General features: G+C 42.4%; 1 pseudogene; it reads right to left on the bottom strand.

The window, feature by feature from the left end:
* Positions 1-22017, bottom strand: part of LOC115103938 (spectrin beta chain, non-erythrocytic 1-like) — a 115652-nt pseudogene that overhangs the window by 42496 nt on the left and 51139 nt on the right.

The following is a 22017-nucleotide window of genomic DNA, read 5'->3' as shown; positions in this document are numbered from 1 at the left end:
GGTACGGTGGGGATTCGAAATGGTCGGTAATCTGTTTGTTAACTTGGCTTTCGAAGACCTTATAAAGGCAGGGTAGGATAGATATATGTCTGTAGCAGTTTGGGTCTGGAGTGTCTCCCCCAGCATTCCAATCTTTGGGAATCTCAGACGATACGAAAGAGAGGTTGAACAGGCTAGTAATAGGGGTGTCACACATATAAAGCAAGTGTTATTTATATTTACAATTACCTTCTTCAAATGGATGACTCATTTACTTATCAATAGCTGTTATCAATAGCTCTTACCAAGTTGTAAATTACATTGCATGGAGAATGGTGTTATTTTTATAGGAAAAAAATTCAGTAGATGCTTTTTCCACTTGGAACAAATAGGTTAGCTAGACCTTATTAATTGCTTCCTTATGTGTAAAGGTGGTGGAATGATTAGGAGATTAGGAAATGATGTCAAGGTCAGAATACGGCATATGTGTAGACTCACCTCTGCCACACTAACTTATCCAAAATAAATAGCAGATGAATAGCACGCTATTCTCATTCTTAAGTTCAAGGTCAGAATACACATTTAGAGAAAAGTGCATTAAAAAAGGAATTACGTTCCATTTTCACACACTTAACTTGGGTCGGAATCGGGCCTTTAATGTTTTGCAAATGGCCAGAGTTACGTTTCTTCTGTTACAGTGTTTTGAAAATCGACAACATTGTTCCCAAAGAAATGCTTGCATGTGTGTTATTTCACATCTTCAAATAGTAAAAATAAAGAAAAATGACATTTGACTGAAACTGTATGTCAAGTATTTGAGTGGCACACTAGGCTAAATCAGGCCTAAAAGGTGGAGGCGCTAGGGGTCGACTATGACTTCAGCATGCATTTATATATTTATGGATTCTCTCACCTGTGCTGTATGACCTCTAGGTCTTCCAGCTTCTCTGGGATCTCCATACTGTTGAGCCACTGCTCCTTCTCATCGATCCACATCTCGCAGGCGTCCGCCTCGCTGAACATCTTGTAGAGGGCCAGGGCGTCCTGCAGTGCCTGCTTTCTAAACCGGGTCAGCTCGGCCACCTCCTTGTAACGCTCCTCTATGCCTGCCAAACGGCCCTTGACCTGTTCCGACTGGACCTGCACCTCAGGCAAGGCACCCGCCTGCTCATGGAGCGCATCTATCACCGGCCGATAGCTGGCCACCTCGGCGGCGGCATCCTTGTGTTTGCGCACCAGGGCCTGTGTGGAGAACTCGTCATGGCCCACCTCGCCACTGGACACGATGCGCAGGGCATCCAGGGTCCAGGCGTCGGCGTCATCTGCATCCACCTGGAACTGGTGCAGGGCATACGCTTCCTCCAGATGGGCCTTCCTCCCGGCCGCCAGCTCCTCCAACGCTGCCCACAGCGCCCGCAGGTTGGTGATGCGTTCACGGATCTTGGCAGCGCCGAAGTGGCCGCCGTCGGCCATGGCCTGGCCCTCAGTAATGGTGTGCTGCAGGTGACCTGCACGGCCACTCATCTCGTTCTCCAGGGTGCGGTGCTGGCTCAGCAGGCGCACAGTGCCCGTCAGGTCCTTGCCGCTCTCGTCCGACGACAGGATCTGCTCCTTCTCACGGATCCAGCCCTCCTCCTCGGCCATCTCCCAGAAGAACTTCCAGAGGCGGTGGGACTCCTCCAGGCGGGCCCGTCGCTCGGCAGCCAGCTGGGTCAGTTCCTGATAGCAGAACTCCATGTGTGCCACGCGGTCGCGTATTACCTGAGGGTCACAGGGCTTGTAAACTGTAGAGGAGACAGAACAGAGGCCCAGTTAGCATCTTGCAGGACCCACAGATTTACATGGTACTGTATTGACATTGTACTGTATATGTTATGACCATTCCGTTGCCTATTCCTTTAATTTTAATTTTTCCATTTGCTTGTATAGATCTTGCAAAATGTATGCTATACAACTGAACCGAAAAATTGTGTGTTGACATATATTATCATCATCAGTTAATAATACAATTAGAATAATAGCAGTCGGAATGTTTAGGTCATTCTCACCATCGCCATCGATGGCAAACTTCTGAGCATTGTTGTTGACAGCTTTGACTCGGTCGGCCTGGATGCCGATGTCAGCCTCCACCAGGGCATGTTTCTGCAAGAGATCCTCCACTCCGAGCAGATGCTTCCCATAGTCCTGGGACAGTAGCATCATCTGTGTGGTAGAGACATAAAGGCATGACATACTACAGGCAGGCATGTGTGTTAGCAACATACAGGCACCTTCAATTACACTGGCCTTAGTTCGTCAGTTGCCAATATGAATCATTTACTTTTTGTGCACTTTGAAACGCAATATGAGTATTTATTTCAAGGTGAGGAGAGGAAACTTTTTGAAACTTTTATAATTTAGATTAAATGTAAAAATCAATCCAAATCAACCACTACTGTAAGGTTTTGTATTTTTTTTTCTTAGTCAACCTTGTTCAAGAAAACAACGAAACAGAACACGTCTTTCATTTTTGTTAATTGATTTCACCTGGTCTCATCAGCTCCTTATTTAGATCAGTTCATTCTGTTTGTGCCTTTGTGAGGTATTGCTTGTTTTGACTCTACTAAGCCTTTTCCTAGCTAATTTGTGAGAACCAGTTATAGCCTTCAGTCCTAGTTTTGATTCACCTGCCTGTTTGCCTACCTGTGTATAACCATTGCCTGCCTGTGTATGACCATTGCCTGCCTGTGTATGACCATTGCCTGCCTGTGTATGACAATTGCCTGCCTGTGTATGACCATTGCCTGCCTGTGACCACGTTTACTGCTTTCTGTGAAGGTGAAATAAACACCTGCCGCGCTCTGCGTGTGAATCCACACCTTTTTCTCCCTGAGTATTCATTACAACTACCATCAACTCCCTTGTGACTCCTGTAAACCGAAGAGGATTCGATAGGTGGAAGCGATAAGCGAGAATTCCACCCAGCCAATCAGAAAGGCAAGATGATGCAGTGCTTACAGTGCCAACCCAATCCTCTTGTATCTACAGGAGTGCCTAGGACGAGGTTCAGGTGTGCAGATTTGGAATTATTCAGCATTGATACTGGTTAAAATTATTATTTAGAAGAGGGATGGGACATTAGGGTAATATTATTTGACACCCCCTACCGGAAATTAATACATTGTTTGACTTGAAATTACCTGTTTCCAATACATTGTTCACGTGTTAGTGAATTTTTTATTTATTTAACCTTTATTTAACTAGGCAAGTCAGTTAAGAACAAATTCTTATTTACAATGACGGCCTACCAAAAGTCCTCCTGCGTGGGCGGGGTCTAGGATTAAAAATACAAAAATTACAAATATAGGACAAAACACAAGGGACAACATGACATTACATAAAGAGAGGCCTAAGACAACAACATAGCAAGGCAGCAACACATGGCAACACAGCATGGTAGCAACATTTTATACCTTTATTTAACTAGGCAAGTCAGTTAAGAACAAATTCTTATTTTCATTGACAGCCTAGGAACAGTGGGTTAACTGCCTGTTCAGGGGCAGAACGACAGATTTGTACCTTGTCAGCTCGGGGGTTTGAACTTGCAACCTCCCGGTTGACTAGTCCAACACTCTAACCACTAGGCTACCCTGCCGCCCATGACAACAACATGGTAGCAGCACAAAACATAGTTTCAAACATTATTGGGCACAGACAACAGCCGAAAGGGCAAGAAGGTAGTGACAACAATACATCACGCAAACATGCCACAACTATCAGTAGTGTCCATGATTGAGTCTTTGAATGAAGAGGTTGAAGAGTAAGAGTGAAAGCAGGGTAGATGAGGTAGAATGCATTTTGAATAATTCAATTTGTGTTACAATAAAAAATTAAATGTGCAATTATACATTTGGTCTTTCCAACACATATACATTTTCAGAAGGGTCCTCTCTCCCTCTCTTACCTTCATCTCATCCATCCAGTCCATGATGTAAAGCATCTCCTGGAAGACCCTCTGCAGACCCAAGTTCATCTCCAGGCGCTGGCGCCTCGACTTCAGAAGCTCCAGCAGGTACTCCCACAGCCGGATCACATTGTCCTTGCGTGCTGCGATTCGTTTGATGTCGTGGTATTTCTCTGCCTCCAGCTCCTTAGCGACGGACACCACGGCCTGCACACGCTCCTCGTAAGCTGTAATATCAGTCTCGATGGCCTCGTGCTTCTTGGTGGCCGCGTCCACCGCTGGAAGGTCGAAGCCAAAGTTGTCCTGCGAGATAGAAGTGATGGGAATGGAATAGATTAAAATACAATAAAATACAGTATATCCTAACAGTATTATATCGTATGGTTGGCAACATACTGGCATACAAGGAAGAAATACTCTCTATTTCTGTGAAGTTATCGTCTTTACAATTTGACAATGACATATAAAATACTATGCTTCCTTTAAAGGGGCAATCCGCAGTTGCTATTTTTGGATTTATACATTGATGTACCCATTGATTCTTGAAGAATATGACTTAGAAATGCCTCATGAGGGGGCTCTCGAGTGGTGCAGTGGTCTGCGTCACTACAGATCTGGGTTCGATACTGGGCTGTGTCGCAGCCGGCCGCGACTGCGAGACTCATGAGGTGGCGCACAATTGGCCCAGAGTCGTTGGGTTATGGGGAGGGTTTGGCCAGCTGGGATTTCCTTGTCTTATCACGCTCTACCAACTCCTGTGGCGGCCCAGGCGCATGCACAATGTCTCCTCCGACACATTGGTGCAGCTGGCTTCCGGGTTAAGCAAGCATTGTGTCAAGAAGCAGTGCGGCTTGGCGGGGTCTTGTTTCGGGGAGGACACACAGCTCTCAACCTTCACCTCTCCCGAGTCCGTATGGGAGATGCAGCGATGGGACAAGAGTGTAACTACCAATTGGATATCACAAAAAGGGGGAGAGAAAAAAACTATAAACAAAACAATTTTATGCCTCGTGACATTATTTCAACTGTCACACCCCATCAGAACCCCAAATATAAGCTTGTTTTGCTCCAATGTTTGTAAACATTGTAAATGTAAACAAACACTGTATAGCCTCACTAGGGGGCAGTATTTTCATTTTTGGAAAAATAACGTTCCCAAAGTAAATGGGATATTTTGTCAGGACAAGATGCTAGAATATGCATATAATTGACAGCTTAGGATAGAAAACACTCTAAAGTTTCCAAAACTGTAAAAATATTGTCTGTGAGTATAACAGAACTGATATTGCAGGCGAAAGCCTGAGAAAAATCCAATCCGGAAGTGACTCATGTTTTAAATGCTATGCGTTCCGATGCGTCCCTACTGAGCAGTGAATGGGCTATCAACCAGATTACTTTTCTACTATTCCTCAAGGTGTCTACAGCATTGTGACGTAGTTTCACGCCTTTATGTTGAAGAATAAGCTTAAGCGGCTACATTGCGCAAGTGGTCACCTGATGGCTCTCAGAGTGATTCTTGCGTAAAATGCAGAGGGAGTCATTTTTCCTCTAGCCCCTACTGAAAAACCAATTGTTCCGGTGGATATATTATCGAATAGATATTTGAAAAATAACTTGAGGATTGATTATAAACAACGTTTGCCATGTTTCTGTCAATATTATGGAGCTAATTTGGAATAATTTCGGCGTTGTCGTGACCGCAATTTACGGTCGATTTCTCAGCCAAACGTGAAGAACAAACGGAGCTATTTCGCCTACAAAAATAATATTTTTGGAAAAAAGGAACATTTGCTATCTAACTGGGCGTCTCGTGAGTGAAAACATCCGAAGCTCATCAAAGGTAAACTATTTAATTTGATTGCTTTTCTGGTTTTCGTGACCAATTTACCTGCTGCTAGCTGGACATAATGCTATGCTAGGCTATCGATAAACTTACACAAATGCTTGTCTTGCTTTGGCTGTGAAGCATATTTTGAAAATCTGAGATGACAGGGTGATTAACAAAAGACTAAGCTGTGTTTCAATATATTTCACTTGTGATTTTCATGAATAGGAATATTTTCTAGTAATATTTATGTCCGTTGCGTTATGCTAATTAGTGTCAGATGATGACAACGATCCCGTTCACGGGATGAGAGTTACAACAAGTTAAGGATCCACCCCTTTTTTTTAAAATTTTCACCTAAAATGACATACCCAAATCTAACTGCCTGTAGCTCAGTCCCTAAAGCAAGGATATGCATATTCTTGGTACCATTTGAAAGTTTGTGGAAATGTGAAAGGAATGTAGGAGAATTTAACACAATAGATCTGGTTAAAGATAAAAAACAACCGTTATTTTGTAAAAAAAATTGTACCATCTTTGAAATGCAAGAGAAAGGCCATAATGTATTATTCCAGCCCAGGTGCAATTTAGATGTTGGCCAGTAGATGGCAGCAGTGTATTTGCAAAGTTTTAGACTGATCCAATGAACCATTGCATTTATGTTCAAAATGTTGTATCAAGACTGCCCAAATGTGCCTAATTTATTTATTAATAACGTTTCATGTTCAAAATTGTGCACTCTCCTCAAATAATAGTATGGTATTATTTTACTGTAATAGCTACTGTAAATTGGACAGTGCAGTTAGATTAACAAGAATGTAAGCTTTCTGCCAATATCAGATATGTCTATGTCCTGAGAAATGTTCTTGTTACTTACAACCTCATGCTAATCGCATTAGCCTACATTAGCTCAACCGTCCCGTGGAAGGGACACCACCAATCCCGAAGAAGATTTATTAACGATAATTTGTGATATCATGGATGGTCAAGCCTCACATCCAATAGCTCTGTCTATGATTTTGAGAGTGGTTACATTTTCCCGGCCCATCCCTCAGGTTATTGCCAAAACAGAGGCGGGGTGTCCGCTTTGTTATTGTTTCAACTGCAGATTGGCCCTGATTTCAGTTTGACAAAAGTAGGAAAGCAAATGAGATGTACCCTTTACATCTGCAGCACTTAATCTTAATGTGCACAGAGATGCTGCCATACCAGTGTATTACACTGAATCTGTGTGTCCACCAAGTGGTGCAAAACTGTGAGAAAACAATGGCCGAGACATTTGTATTGACAATGATGTGGTAAAGTACTGTATTTTGTGTAAATAGGAGGTAAAGTGTCACAATTGCTTTTTATAATTATTCTTTGTATGAGTGTGTGTGTGTGTGTGTGTGTGTGTGTGTGTGTGTGTGTGTCTATGGCTGTGCGACAAGCCGTTGGATTTCACTTAGCCAGTTGTCCCTCATGGCTACTTTGAGTGTTTGTGTGAGTATGTGCATACATATGCATGTGTGTTCTTCTATTTGTGCGCACGTGTTTGTTTTTACCTGTGAGACGAGGCGCTGGTTCTCACTCAGCCAGGTCTCCCTCATGGCAGCCTTGCGGTCAAAGCGGCGAGCCAGCTGCTCCAGTTTCTCCTGTCGAATCAGCTCTGTCCTCAGAGACAGCTCCCGCTCATGCTCCGCCTTCTCCAGTCTCTCCCAGGTCTACCATAGACAAAGTTAAACACACAATATTAACTCAGGTGTGTCATATGGACAAGACAGACCAACATGAACATCGGACGTTATTTTTCTGTTCATTTGTAGACTATTCTACATGTTGAATTGCCACCATTTTCCACCAGTCTGTCTTGTACCTTACACATACACACTATGCCAATGGTGGATTAAACTCTTTCATAATCTCACAGTTTTATGTTCGGATGCAAAATGTATGAGTTGGCTGAATAACTCCCGTTGTAATAATTATACCATAGTAAAACGCCTACTTACTAATAATAATACTACCACACACCAAAGAAAGACTACCAAACACCCTGACACAGACAAACAGGGGAGAGAGATAATGAAACATCAAGTTTTTCACTAAGACAAAACATTGGTCAAGGCTTAGGGTAACTTTGACCCTAGACCCTTTATCTTGAGTCAGTTTAGCATTTTCTCCACTAATGGTAAAGGTTAGGATTGGGGGAAGGGAAACTGATCCTTAATCTGTACCTAGGGAAACGTCACCCTAAAGCGTTCGTCAGAGACTACAGGCATCACCTTGTTAATGTCAGAGATGAGTTTGCCCTCCCTGGGCATGTAGACTTTCTGATTGTTAGCCCTCATCTTGCTCTGGATGGTAAACAGAAGCACCTCCAGGTTGCCTTCTCAGTAAACCTGATCGATAAAAAGGTAAGTTTTTACAATGTATAAAAGGGCTAATGTCTAAACACATCGTATTACTTCCAAGTTTGCAGGGTCGCACTTATTTCAAAGCGTTTTTGGAATGCAACATATCACGTCTTATTTCTGCATCGTTACATACTAAACATGCATACCGTATCGCTTCAATTCATGGACATAGCAGAACTAACATTTTGAAGGACATTCCACTACAAGCAGGAGAGAGCGTGCACCCAGAATGTTGTGCCATTCATTAACATTAGGACTTGACATTTTTGCTTTAGGTAGTGACATGAGTTTTTCATAAAAATATTGGTTCAGAGGTTTGGAACAAAGAATTTGTGATGTTCTGGGAATGTCACAGGAACAGTAACCAAAAAAGGGGTCAAGGAATGGCAAGGTAACTGGACAATGTTATACCTTGAGTAAATATTGTAGACATTTACAAATATTCTTAAGATGGTCTTAAAGCTGAAGATTGCCCATCTTGTCAGATCTCCATAAGTGCATAGGGGTTGCATTGGGGTATAGGGGATCCTTTGGGATTGGGTGCTGGCGGGGGTTACTCACTTAGGGGGTTTCTCAACCGTGCGATATGTGTTGAAGGCTTGAAGCTGCTGCTGCACCCCATTTAAAGAGTTGGCAAACTTGCGATTGTTGAGGATGATGATGGTCTGCTCGATCCACTCCAGCAGGTCTGAGGCCAGAGACTCGTACTTCTCAATCATCTTCTCTGTCTCAATGGCATTGTCCAGTACCTAGCAGAACAAAGAGTATTTGTTTTCTTTCTTTTAGTTTGGCCTTCCTGAAGTGCCAGATTGACAGTTTGCACTTTTGGTACTATTCAATTGGTTTCATTATGACCTCAATCAAGTACAGCTTGAAAGTTTTTATACTATTTGAATCCAAATCTGCAAAGCTCTTACTCTGCCCCGAACAACTGAGGCAACTTGTTGACAACAACCCAACAAACAAGCATGGAATTTGAGATAATAAATTGAGAATAAACGCTGAGTCACCTTCCCAATACGTTTCCCCTCGACTTTCAGGGCCTTCATTTTGGAGAAGTAGTGGTAGTATGTCACCACGTATGTGATGACAGACTTCTCATCGGGGTGGTCCACACTGATATCTGTGAAGCAAAAATTACATTTCTGATTGGTTAATACAATTTGTAAGTTATAGTGACAATGATTTGGAACATTACAAAAATATTAAAAGAAGATCTCCTTTTGTATTTCATTATTTTGTATGACAGGGCAGTGGGAAGGTAAAGCAGGTGGAAAGTGGCAGACATGGCTCAAATCCCCATCGCCAGGGGGTATATGTAGTCTGGAGTATGCAGCACTATCATTGGACCAGAATCTGGCCCCTAGAGTATTTTAAACATTCCCGTTAAGATTTTTTACAATTTTATTATGTTTATTTGGATAACAAAAACATAAGTAACAGTACAGTCGTAGCCAAATGTTTTGCGAACGACACAAATATTAATTTCCACAAAGTTTGCTGCCTCAGTGTCTTTAGATATTTTTGTCAGATGTTACTATGGAATACTGAAGTATAATTACAAGCATTTCATAAGTGTCAAAGGCTTTTATTGACAATTACATGAAGTTGATGCAAAGAGTCAATATTTGGTCTTTTTCAAGACCTCTGCAATCTGCCCTGGCATGCTGTCAATTAACTTCTGGGCCACATCAAAGGCAGCAGATTCTTGGCAGCAGATGGCAGCAGATTCTTGCATAATCAATGCTTGGAGTTTGTCAGAATTTGTGGGGTTTTGTTTGTCCACCCGCCTCTTGAGGATTGACCACAAGTTCTCAATGCGATTAAGGTCTGGGGAGTTTCCTGGCCATGGACTCAAAATATTGATGTTTTGTTCCCCAAGCCACTTACTTATCAATTTTTCCTTATGGCAAGGTACTCCATCATACTGGAAAAGGCATTATTCATCACCAAACTGTTCCTGGATGTTTGGGAGAAGTTGCTCTCAGAGGATGTGTTGGTACTATTATTTATTCATGGCTGTGTTCTTAGGCAAAATTGTCAGTGAGCCCACTCCCTTGGCTGAGAAGCACCCACAAATGAATGGTCTCAAGATGCTTTACTGTTGGAATGACACAGGACTGATGGTAGCGCTCACCTTGTCTTCTCCGGACAAGCTTTTTTCCGGATGCCCCAAATAATCAGAAATGGGATTCAGAGAAAATTACTTTACCCCAGTCCTCAGCAGTCCAATCCCTGTACCTTTTGCAGAATATGAGTCTGTCCCTGATCTTTTCCTGGAGAGAAGTGGCTTCTTTGCTGCCCTTCTTGACACCAGGCCATCCTCCAAAAGTCTTCGCCTCACTGTGCGTGCAGATGCACTCACACCTGCCTGCTGCCATACCTGAGCAAGTTCTGTACTGGTGGTGCCCCGACCCCTCAACTGAATCAACTTTAGGAGACGTCCTGGCGCTTGCTGGACTTTCTTGGGTGCCCTGAAGCCTTCTTCACAACAATTGAACCGCTCTCCTTGAAGTTCTTGTTGATCCGATAAGTGGTTGATTTAGGTGCAATCTTACTGGCAGCAATTTTCTTGCCTGTGAAGCCCTTTTTGTGCAAAGCAATGATGATGGCACGAGTTTCCTTGAAGGTAACCATGGTTGACAAAGGAAGAACAATGATTCCAAGCACCACCCTCCTTTTGAAGCTTCCAGTCTGTTATTCAAACTCAAATCAGCATGACAGAGTGATCTCCAGCCTTGTCCTCGTCAACATTCACACCTGTGTTAACGAGAGAATCACTGACATGTTGTCAGCTGGTCCTTTTGTGGCATGGTTGAAATGCAGTGGAAATGTTTTTGGGGGGATTCAGTTCATTTGCATGGCAAAGAGGGACTTTGCAATTCATCTGATCACTCTTCATAACATTCTGGAGTATATGCAAATTGCCATCATACAAACTGAGACAGCAGACTTTGTGAAAATTAATATTTGTGTCATTCTCAAAACTTTTGGCCACGACTGTACACTGAGAAATTATGCGTTGCACCAGATTTAGCTATTTTCTATATGCACTCCTCTACTACATAGAAGAGCATAGTTCAGAACTCACCCTCTGGGTCCAGGAGCTTGGTAAGCCCCAGATGCTGCTCAGCCAAATTGAAGGCATTCTGCAGGTTGTGGTGGGCATTAGACTTTTTCAGCTTGTCAAAGTCAATCAGGTCTGGCCTTTACACGAGACAAAGCATCATACAACAGCACCAGTCTCACAGTATACCACCAAATAATCACAGGGTAAATACCCAGATGTAATTTACCTGTTGAAATGTTAGTTATCTTCCAATATCTCAAAGATTCAAAACAATTATACCAACTGACGTACAGTAATGCATCAATAAATCCCAAAGACACCAAAAAGTAGTTATTTGAACATTACTCTATTGTAAATAAGAAAATAAATCATCATAAATGAGGGGGGCTGGAGGTGGGATAAAATATATATATATATATTGGGTCATTACAGACTGTGACATAAATCAAAGGATATTGGTCTGAATTACATGAGAAAAATGATCTGAAATATGTTAGGAGCGTTGTAAAATGTGACCCACAAGGACATGAAGGTATTGATCAAACAGACTCTTGTTACCTGTGCTTATGGATGAGGGCATTGAATGCCATGCCGTCTCGCCAACTGGTGCTGAAGTTGTGAATGTTCACGTTTGGATAGCTGTAAAGAACAAAACAGAGAACAACAGATATGACTGTGTGTTCAATGTTCAAATTCATTCCCTAAGCAATTTCTACATAATTCAAGATGTGGATCTTCGTCTGGAATTTCTTTACTGACTTGGTCTGAAAGTAAATGAAAAAGTCACAATGGTGTTGCTGTCTAAATAAATGTATATCTTAAGGAGGATTGTTTAAGTCAAGCGGTGGAACTGAGAGTGGTTAATGTAGATGACCCAAGTCTAAGTACTTCAAATCTCGAAGAAACGTGTCTGAAAGCAAGGTGACAGTCAATCACTCACCCAGCCGTCTTCATCTGGCACCAGAGGAGCAGGGCATCCTTGGCTGATCTCTTCTCCTTGTTGTCTCCATCAGTCTCAACGCGAATGTCCTGGATCTGTCACACAGACAATGATACATCAGCACCTGTGAATAGTCTCAAATCAAAAAATGTAATTTTATTTGGCACATGCGCTGACAATAAGAGTTGTAGACTTTACTGTCAAATGCCTATTTACGAGCCCTTTCCCAACAATGCATTTAAAAAGGTAAGAAAATGTGATTAAAAAAATAAATAATAGCAATACATTAAAATAACAATTACACGGCTATATACAAGGAGTACTGGTACCGAGTCAATGTGCTGGGGATACAAGGTAGTTGAGGGGATTGAGTTAATATGTAAATGTGGGTAGGGGTAAAAGTGACGAGGCGATCAGGGTAGATAATAAACAGAGCAGTGGTAGCGTGTGGGAAGAGTGGGAAACAGTGTGAGTGTATGTAGTGTGTATGTGTATGTTGAGAGTGTCAGTGTAGTATGTGTGAGTGTGTGTGTGGGTAGAGTCCAGTGAATGTGCATAGAGCCAGTGCAAGAGAGTCAGTGCAACAAACAAAAAAAGGGAGTCAATGCAAATAGTCCGGGTAGCCATTTGATTAACTGATCAGCAGTCTGATGGCTTGGGGATAGAAGCTGTTCAGGAGCCTTTTTGGTCCCAGACATGGCACTCCGGTACCACTTCCCGGAGAGAACAGTCTATGACTTGGATGACTGGAGTCTTTGACTTCCTCTGACACTGCCTGGTATAGTGGTCCTGGGCTTTACGCACTACCCACTGTAGCGCCTTGCGGTCTGATGCCAAGCAGTTGCCATACCAAGTGGTGTGCTCTCATACATTGCCTACATATCTTATTCGTGTCATAACATAATCTTTATGTAAATAATTGACTGTGTAATATGTGTGCTGAGGACAAGTTAGTATTAGATCACTGTTATAAAGGATGAGGCCTTACAGTAAATAAGCATTTGACACTCTGTTGGAATGAAATCAGCATACTGGCCAACTCTCCTCATGGAGAGCAACTGGGTTTGTTGCTCACATACCAATAATAACATACCTGATTCAGATAACCGAGACCCTGCTGTACACAGGGGGTCTCCAGGATAATAATAGAACACTGGGTAAGTGAGAGTTCAAACCAGACAAATTGATGCATAAAAAAACACAGCAATTCAATGGTTTTCAACGGGAGCAGTGCTTTGGGGGAGGCCCTCGGGTTTAGTTGCGCTGTCCGTTATATATGTTGCAAAGACTTATCCATCACCCAATTGAAAACCTAGAACAGCATTTCTAGCAAATAATTTCTCCCCACCAGACATACGTTTCATGCGTTTTGGTTTGAAGACTCTCTTACCTGGAACCTGAGAATGATGGTCCAGATGAGGCCCAGGGTGAGGCGGTGGTTGCCGTCAACGATGTCATGTGAGCCCATGTTTTCCAGGTGGACCCTCTGCTCCTTGAGGAACTGCAGGGCCTTGTCCACATTCTCCAGGCAGTGGATACGCATCCGTCCCCTGGTGGGCTTGGGCTGGGGAGACAGGACAGGACACCGAACACGTCAGCTACAAGAGATTTACACGTTTTTATTGACATTTTTAGTCATTTATCAGACACTCTTATCCAGAGCAACTTACAATCAGTTGAGAGTGGCTGTAGGTTAAAAAAATAAGTTGGTGACACTTTATTTCTTGTTATAAGCATGTACAGTATGAGCCCTTACACTGTCTAATTATAAGGCTTCCCCAAAATATTATAGGATCATACATGCCCATGGCATCATAATGCATTATACTTGTTGGCCTAAAGTTAAAGGGATAGTTCACCCATATTACAGAAAATTACACATTGCTTTCCAGTCTATGGACAAGGTATGACAGCCAGCCATACTTTGGTTTAGTTTTCCTGTCACCGTTTTAGCATTTGTGGCATAAATCCCATACAAGTCATGGTACCGACATTAGCATTTCTCGCACATCAAGTCCAAATCATCCGAAAGTATCTGAAATTGATTGTGAGGATAATATCGGTCCCATGACTTGAATGGGACTTGTGCCACAAATTCTAACACGTTAGCATGTGGAAACAGTGCCAGTGAAACTAAACCAAAGCATGGATTGCTGTCATACACTTTTTTACATTTTACAGACGCTCTTATCCAGAGCGACTTCATACTTTAAAATATTTTTTTCACACTGGTCCCTCAGGAATCTAACCCACCACCCTGGCGCTGCAAGCAGCATGCTCTATCAACCAGCTCTACCAACATAGTTACACAGAACTTGTCCATACCTTTTCCATAGACTGCTTACAGGGTAAGGAAACCAATGTCATTTAGTAATTTGGGTGAACTATCCTTTTAAGTTTGAAATTATATTGCCATGCCATTAGAAAGCGTGTTCATACTGATATGTAGTTCTGTTTTTGTTTGTACATTACATGACCAAATGTATGTGGACACCTGCTCGTCGAACATCTCATTCCAAAATCATTGGCATTAATATGGAGTTGGTCCCCACTTTGCTGCTATAACAGCCTCCACTCTTCTGGGAAGGCTTTCCACTAGATGTTGGAACATTGCTCCGGGGACTTGCTTCCATTCAGCCACAAGAGTATTAGTGAGGTCGGGCACTGATGTTGGGCGATTAGGCCTGGCTCATTGAAGTCATGACTCTGTGCAGACCAGTCAAGTTCTTCCACACTGATCTCAACAAACCATTTCTGTATGGATCTCGCTTTGTGCACGGGTGCATTGTCATGCTGAAACATGAAAGGGCCTTCCCCAAACTGTTGCCACAAAGTTGGAAGCACAGAATCGTATAGAATGTCATTGTATGATGTAGCGTTAAGATTTCCCTTCAGTGGAACTAAGGGGCCTTGCCTGAACCATGAAAAACACTTTACATTTGGCACTATGCATTGGAGCAGATAGCTTTCTCCTGGCATCCACAAAATCCAGATTAGTCCGTCGGGCTGCCAGATGGTGAAGGGTGATTCATCACTCCAGAGAAAGAGTTTCCACTGCGCCAGAGTCCAATGTCGGTGAGCTTTACACCACTTCAGCTGATGCTTGGCATTGCGCATGGTGATCTTAGGCTTGTGTGCGGCTGCTCGGCCATGGAAACCCATTTCTATAAGCTTCCGACAAACAGTTAATGTGCTGACATTGCTTTCAGAGGCAGTTTGGTACTCGTTAGTGAGTTTTGCAATGGAAGACAGACGATTTTTACACCCTATGCACTCGCCAGTCCCGTTCTATGAGCTTGTGTGGCCTATCACTTCTCGGCTGAGCCGTTGTTGCTCCTAGACATTTGCACTTCACAATAACAAGCACTTACAGTTGACCGGGGCAGCTGTGGCAGGGCAGAAATTTGATAAACTGACTTGTTGGAAAGGTGGCATCAAATGACGGTGCCACGTTGAAAGTCACTGAGCTCTTCAGTTAGGCCATTTTACTACCAATGTTGTCTATGGAGACAACATATTTATATTTTATACACCTGTTAGCAACGGGTGTGGCTGAAATAGCCAAATCGTTTCATTTGAAGGGGTGTCCACATACACTATAGAGTATATCCAAAAGTATCACACTTTTACAATTGCCTGGTAGTCTACATGAAATCAAAAGTGCAATCATGGTTGCAAATTCAACCTGACCAAAAAAAAAGTCCTAAAAGCTATTTCAAGCTCACCTCAAATACATTCAAGTTTAAGTATATGACGTGGGTTTTATATACACAACATGGCACTTCTTCACCCTCCTAAAAGCAGAGGATGCAGCTGACCATTTTAATCTGATGAAAGTGAATGAGTAACCTGGCAATAAAGCAGCCCTCTGCCCTCTGATGTGTGTGGAGACTTTACTCTGAGGTGTGGTTTTGGAGGAGCAGAAGAGGGGGGGACTAGGCCTTTGTGCAGGCGGGGGGGGGGGGGGGGGGGGGGGGGGTCAACCCTATTCAATCAAAACCGCTATCTGGGTATAACATTTAAAAAATTGGAAGCAGGCACGTTTGGATTGAAGTACTCAGCAAAACGGAGTCAATAGTGTAAAACAAAAACATAACTGCTTACTTCATTTAAAATACAGCACTGTACATGCCTAGTTTTTCCACTGTGTTGAAAGAAGAAAATGTATCCCCGAAAACAGATGATGGTTTGGATTGAAGAATTAAAAAATGTACTTACTGTATCTTAACACCATTTGATTGACACCCAAGTCAGTCAGCACAATACACTGCTGACCTCTAAGGCGTGTGTGTGTGTGTGTGTCTGTATCTCTGTGTGTGTGTACATGTTCGCCTGAGCGTGCTGTGTGGTGGCGCAGCTCTTTGAGATGCAGATTTATACTCTGTAGGAGCCGGGAGTGCAGCGCCAGCTGAGTAACAATGACATAAGCACTTTTCTACCAGACCATGAGATCATGTAAAGGAAGCCTCATTCCTACAGTCTCTACAGGTTCACTTTCCTTAATCATTGCTGAAAGATGACGCACAAAATGTGGGGAGACCATGGCTTGCATTTTATATGCAATGCAGGTACGTGCACACACAGCTGGGTATTCTACATTTTAGCAGACGTTCTTATCCAGAGCAACTAGGGATACGTGTCGTGCTCAAGGGCACATGAACAGATTGTTCACCTAGTTGGCTCAGGGATTCGAACCAGTGACCTTTCATTTACAGGTCCAATGCTCTTAACCGCTGGTAAGCACATTCTGTATGTATAGATTCTTGAACTAAGTCATAAAAAAAGTGCTAGGTAGTGACAAAAAAGATTTTCAGTGCTTATGAGAGGTGACGTACTGGTGAAAAACATAGGTGGGTAAACTCCGATAGCTGTAAATAAAAAAAGGTCTGTAAATGACATTTAGGTGTATTTATCCTCCACTACACCACTACTTCTCAGTGCTTATTAATACATGACTTGAGTACGATCTATTTACTGGTTTCCATGATACCTGAAGAGACACATAACAGGGTCAGAAGAACACTGGTATGCAAGTCGAATCATCCTCCTATGTGTTGCACAATATCCTGGTAACCTAATATGGTACCAGACCTGGGTTCAAATAGTATTTACAATCTTTCAAATACCTGGAGTTTGAACAATTCCAAATACTATTTGGTGCCATGCCTCTACCTGGCAAATAGCTGTTACCTGCTGTGCCTAAACTCAAATCGAGTTACACATTGACCAGGAAAGTGACTAATTAAACCCGACACAAGGCATGCCCAGAGGAAGTAATTCATGTCTTGTAGTCCTTTATCACAATAGGAAGTGCAAAAATAGGAGTTGGGGATTACAACAGCCAAGTACCGTAATACAATACAATACAAAAGGGAAAGCCCTTTGAGTTTTGAGCATCAACTGCTGTTCGTAATTGCACACATGGATTACCCCAATAGCCACATGGCATAAAGCCCACAAAGTCAACTCTGGACCTCAAAGCCAGTTCCACTGTCACACCCTGATCTGTTTTACATGTCCTTGTTATTGTCTCCACCCCCTCCAGGTGTCGCTTGTTATCCCCAGTGTATTTATCCCAGTGTTTCCTGTCTCTCTGTGCCAGTTTGTCTTGTATGTTCCAAGTCAACCAGCCTTTTTCCCCGTACTCCTGCCTTTGCTATTCTCCTTTTTCTAGTCCTCCCTGTTTTGACCCTTGCCTGTTCTGGACTCTGTACCCGCCTGCCTGACCATTATGCCTGCCTTAATCTTGAGCCTGTCTGCCACTCTGTACCTCCTGGACTCTGGTTTTGACCTTTTGCCTGTCCACGACCATTCTCTTGCCCTACTCCCTTTTTGGATTATTAAACATCGTAAACTCCAACCATCTGCATCTGGGTCTCGTGTCATGATATCCACTACATTTTTTTTCATTGTTCAGGGACTGGGACTGATTTAGACCAGGGACTGATTTAGACCAGGGAACACAAGGTGTGTACAATAAATTCAGGTAGAACAGAAAACCAGCAGGCTCCGGACCTCATAGGGTAAGAGTTGCGTACCCCTGCAATAGAGTATCCTTGGTAGATTACATTATGGGTTGTGCCTTGTTGGGTATTTTCTAATAGAGTGAGATATCTTATCGGGCGCCTTGTACACGATAACACGTCTGGACAGCGGACCCCCTTAATGATATATGGCTCTGACCGTGTGGACATCTTTTCCCGACATCAGCAACAACAAACAATCCCAGACAGCCCACCTGCTTCAATAACTGCACTTTAGTAATATACACTGAATGTTCAAAGCAGACCGACCAGGTGAATTCAGATGAACGCTATGATCCCTTATTGATGTCACTCGTTAAATCCAACTTAATTCAGTGTAGATGAAGGGGAGGAGACAGGTAAAAGAAATAATTTTTAAGTACTGAGACATGAATGGCGTATGTGAGCCATTCAGATGTTGAATGGGAAAGACAAAATATTTAAGTGCCTTTGAACAGTCTATGGGAGTAGGTGCATCAGTTTGAGTGTGATAAGAACTGCAACACTGCTTGTTTTTTTTCACAATGAACTGTTTAGTGTGTATCAAGAATGGTCCAACACCCATAGGACATCCAGCCCCCCACCAGGATGCCCAGCACCAGAACATTACAGGCATTTCCGGCAGATAGCGGGTTGACTGGCATGTCGGACCCCATGAACACTGGGTACTGCGGGTCGCTACAGTACTGTATGTATCATGGGTCTTTCCACCAATGTAACTTAGTTCCAAAAAACTTTGGTTTTCACCATGTTTTAACATTCTATCATAAAGAGCACGTTCAACTTCATAAACACGTTTTCCCATGTCAAGAGTTTAAATGAAGAAAAAAAAAATCTCATTGTGACAGGAGGAATGGAAGCTTGTGGTGTGCAACAGGGAGTGGTAATTGAATGCAAACTTCACAAAAAAATTGAATTGTTAAAACCTTTCCAGCCTGTCTATCTATGGGAAACAGGGTTGACGTGTCATGCTCAACCCGCTCAGTTTTCCACCACAAAACACCAGAAAATTGTGAAAGAGTAGAACCAACTGACAAGCTTTTACACTGATTTGACTATTAGATGTTCAATGTTTCTTTAGGAAAATAAACGAATAAAAAATATCACCTCATTAAAATGAGTGTTCAGTTCACGTAGCAGAGCTGACCTTAAAATGAGGGACAGATGTAAATGAATCAGTAATCACAAAAAATAAATCATCTTCAGAAATGACAAACTTAGGCATTACAATGATGGTGAAACTTGGAGAAATCTTCCTAGAATTACACAGGGTTGACGGAGGGACATGTCAAAATGCTGAATTTTGGCACTATAGTATGTCTTTATTCATATTAATTGAAGTATTCAGTTCTCCGTGTGGTCTTTAATAAAAGGGCACTTCATTTAATATAACACACTTTTAAAATGCAATATAGATGCAAAACTGCTACTTAAAATATCAAATGGATGCAAAAGGCACCGTTTTCATGGAACGCCCCTCAAGTATCTCAGAGTAGAAGTTCTGATCTAGGATCAGGTCCTCCCTGCCCATGTAATCTTATTCATTGTGATCTAAAAGACTAAACTGATCCATATAAGCCCAGGTAGCACGGTACTCACCAGTCTCTCCCCAGACAGCACCTCCAGCAGTTTGATGAGCATGCGTCCATCACTCAGGTCCCTGTACAGGTCGGTGATGCGGCAGGACACCCGGGAGAGGTGAGAGTTCACCCATTTGGTGAAGGTCTTCTTCTGCACCGCTTCGCGCTCATCTGGAGAGAAAAGAAGACCGGGAATAAAATTAAGAAGGAAGAAATAAAGAGAAGCTATGTCAAAGTGATATGTCATTAAATTAATTGGGATATGAAACAAGTGAATTCCTGATGACGGATAAGCAGAGTTGGGGTAAAAAAAAAAAAAAACATTTTAGCAGAGAGACTTACAGGAGCAGTTAGGGTTAAGTGCGTTGCTCAAGGGCACATCGGCAGATTTTTTACATAGTCGGCTCAGGGTTTTGAACCAGTGACCTTGTGGTTACTGGCCCAACACTCTTACCTGCTAGGCTATCTGCTGCCCTATGTTTGCCAAATTAGCAGTGTTGGGGAGTAGTGAACTACATGTAGTTCAACTAGTAATTAAACTACATTTTGCCGTAGCTTGGTGGTAGATTAAATTAAAATCTTGGTAGTGTAGTTAATTGCTTTTTGACCATGTAGCCGTGTAGCTAACTACTGGAACAACACACTACTTTTTGGCAAAAAGAGAAGAAAATATGGATGGAATACACAGTATTTTATCATTTGTGGAGCATCAGACGTTCCTAAATATCACTCGAAATATCGTTTTTGTCTTTAAGAGTGATCTGTTTTGCAATTTGCAATCTATGACATTTAAGATATAGATATTATAATTTTCCCAATATAGCTTTGATGTAGTGAACTACTTTGTCAAAGTAGCTTTAGTTAAGGCTATGGAAGATAATAATGCTGGAACAAGACATTGAAGTATAGTTAACAGCTCACACTGTCCCTATACAGCCTGGTCTTTTCATTTCAAATCTGAAATACTAATACTTGAAATACTTCAAGTCTGAAATAATAATAGAGTAGTGATCTAACTAATCAACTACTGTAATCATCCCCTGATTAATTGAATAAGGTGTTTTAGTGCTGGGCTAAAGCATATTTAAAATGTGTACTCCCTGGGTCCCCAAGACTAGATTGAAAATGTCAATAAGATTGTAAGACTGCCATTCAGATGTAACACGTTTTACGTAAACAAAATCAATACTGTGTTGCTAAGTATTGTGGCAAATGATGGAACCCATGTGTTGTTATATATAGTAACAGTAATGATACTCATTGTATAATATGAGAGGTTTTGGTCATTGTGGGTGATTGGCCCACTTTTTCACATTCAACTCATCATCCTTTCATGATCCAGATATTAAAACAACTAGACTGGATTGGGACTGGTGGCCTTGCCTCTTCAGACCTATTGCAGAATGTCTTACGGCTTCCTCTCCTGGTCTCTCCATCTCCACTGAGATGAAGGAAATGGACAGGTGAACGCAAATGCTTGATAGGCAGTCGACCATATTGTTTGCCATCTGTTCTGGGTTCTCAGGACAGTGTGCATGAAAGTGAGGAGACAAGGGGAGAAAGCCACTGCAGACTAATGAGATATATCCATAGCATTAAAATGTTTTCAAAAAAAGTGAAAGTGGGAATCCTGTTTATGTTCGGGGCCCTTGACAGGGACAATGCCCCACCCTCTGGCTCAGAGTTCATATCCATGAACACAAGGCGGGTTTATTTATAATCCTCCCCAATTTTCCTGTTATTGCATTCCTTATCCCTGAAAAGACGTAAGCATGTGATTTGATTGTTTGTTTGCCACATGACGGAATGAGAGCGATGACCTTGCCGCATGCAGGGCTGGCTGCACCTTGCAATGAACTCCAAGGCCCTCTTGACTTTTTTGTTGGGAGTGATTTATTTGACACGTTTGACGATCTTGCCGAAAGAATAACAATTGTAGAAGGTTGAACCTATTCCCCCCCCATTCCTGCAACACAAAACATTATATCAACATATGAAATAAAAGGTATCCTTTCACTATAAACACTATTGATTTGGAATCGACCGCTCAGTTAATACTGAACCCTGACCACAATTGTACTGTGTATGACTTCACTAACTAGACTCAGAGCCAACCTCCTGCCTGCTGCCTTACCCCTCGGGGGTACAACCAGCTATCATCACAGGCGCTGCTGAGGAGAGGACGGCTCATAATAATGGCTGGAAAGGAGTGAATGGAATGGCATAAACACATGGAAACCATTTCATAAAATTCCACTTAT

The sequence above is a fragment of the Oncorhynchus nerka genome, linkage group LG21 (assembly GCF_034236695.1).
Source record: "Oncorhynchus nerka isolate Pitt River linkage group LG21, Oner_Uvic_2.0, whole genome shotgun sequence".
In the NCBI taxonomy this organism is placed as follows: Eukaryota; Metazoa; Chordata; class Actinopteri; order Salmoniformes; family Salmonidae; genus Oncorhynchus; species Oncorhynchus nerka.
The sequence above is the reverse complement of the archived record's forward strand: the minus strand, read 5'-3'. Positions and strand labels throughout refer to the sequence as shown.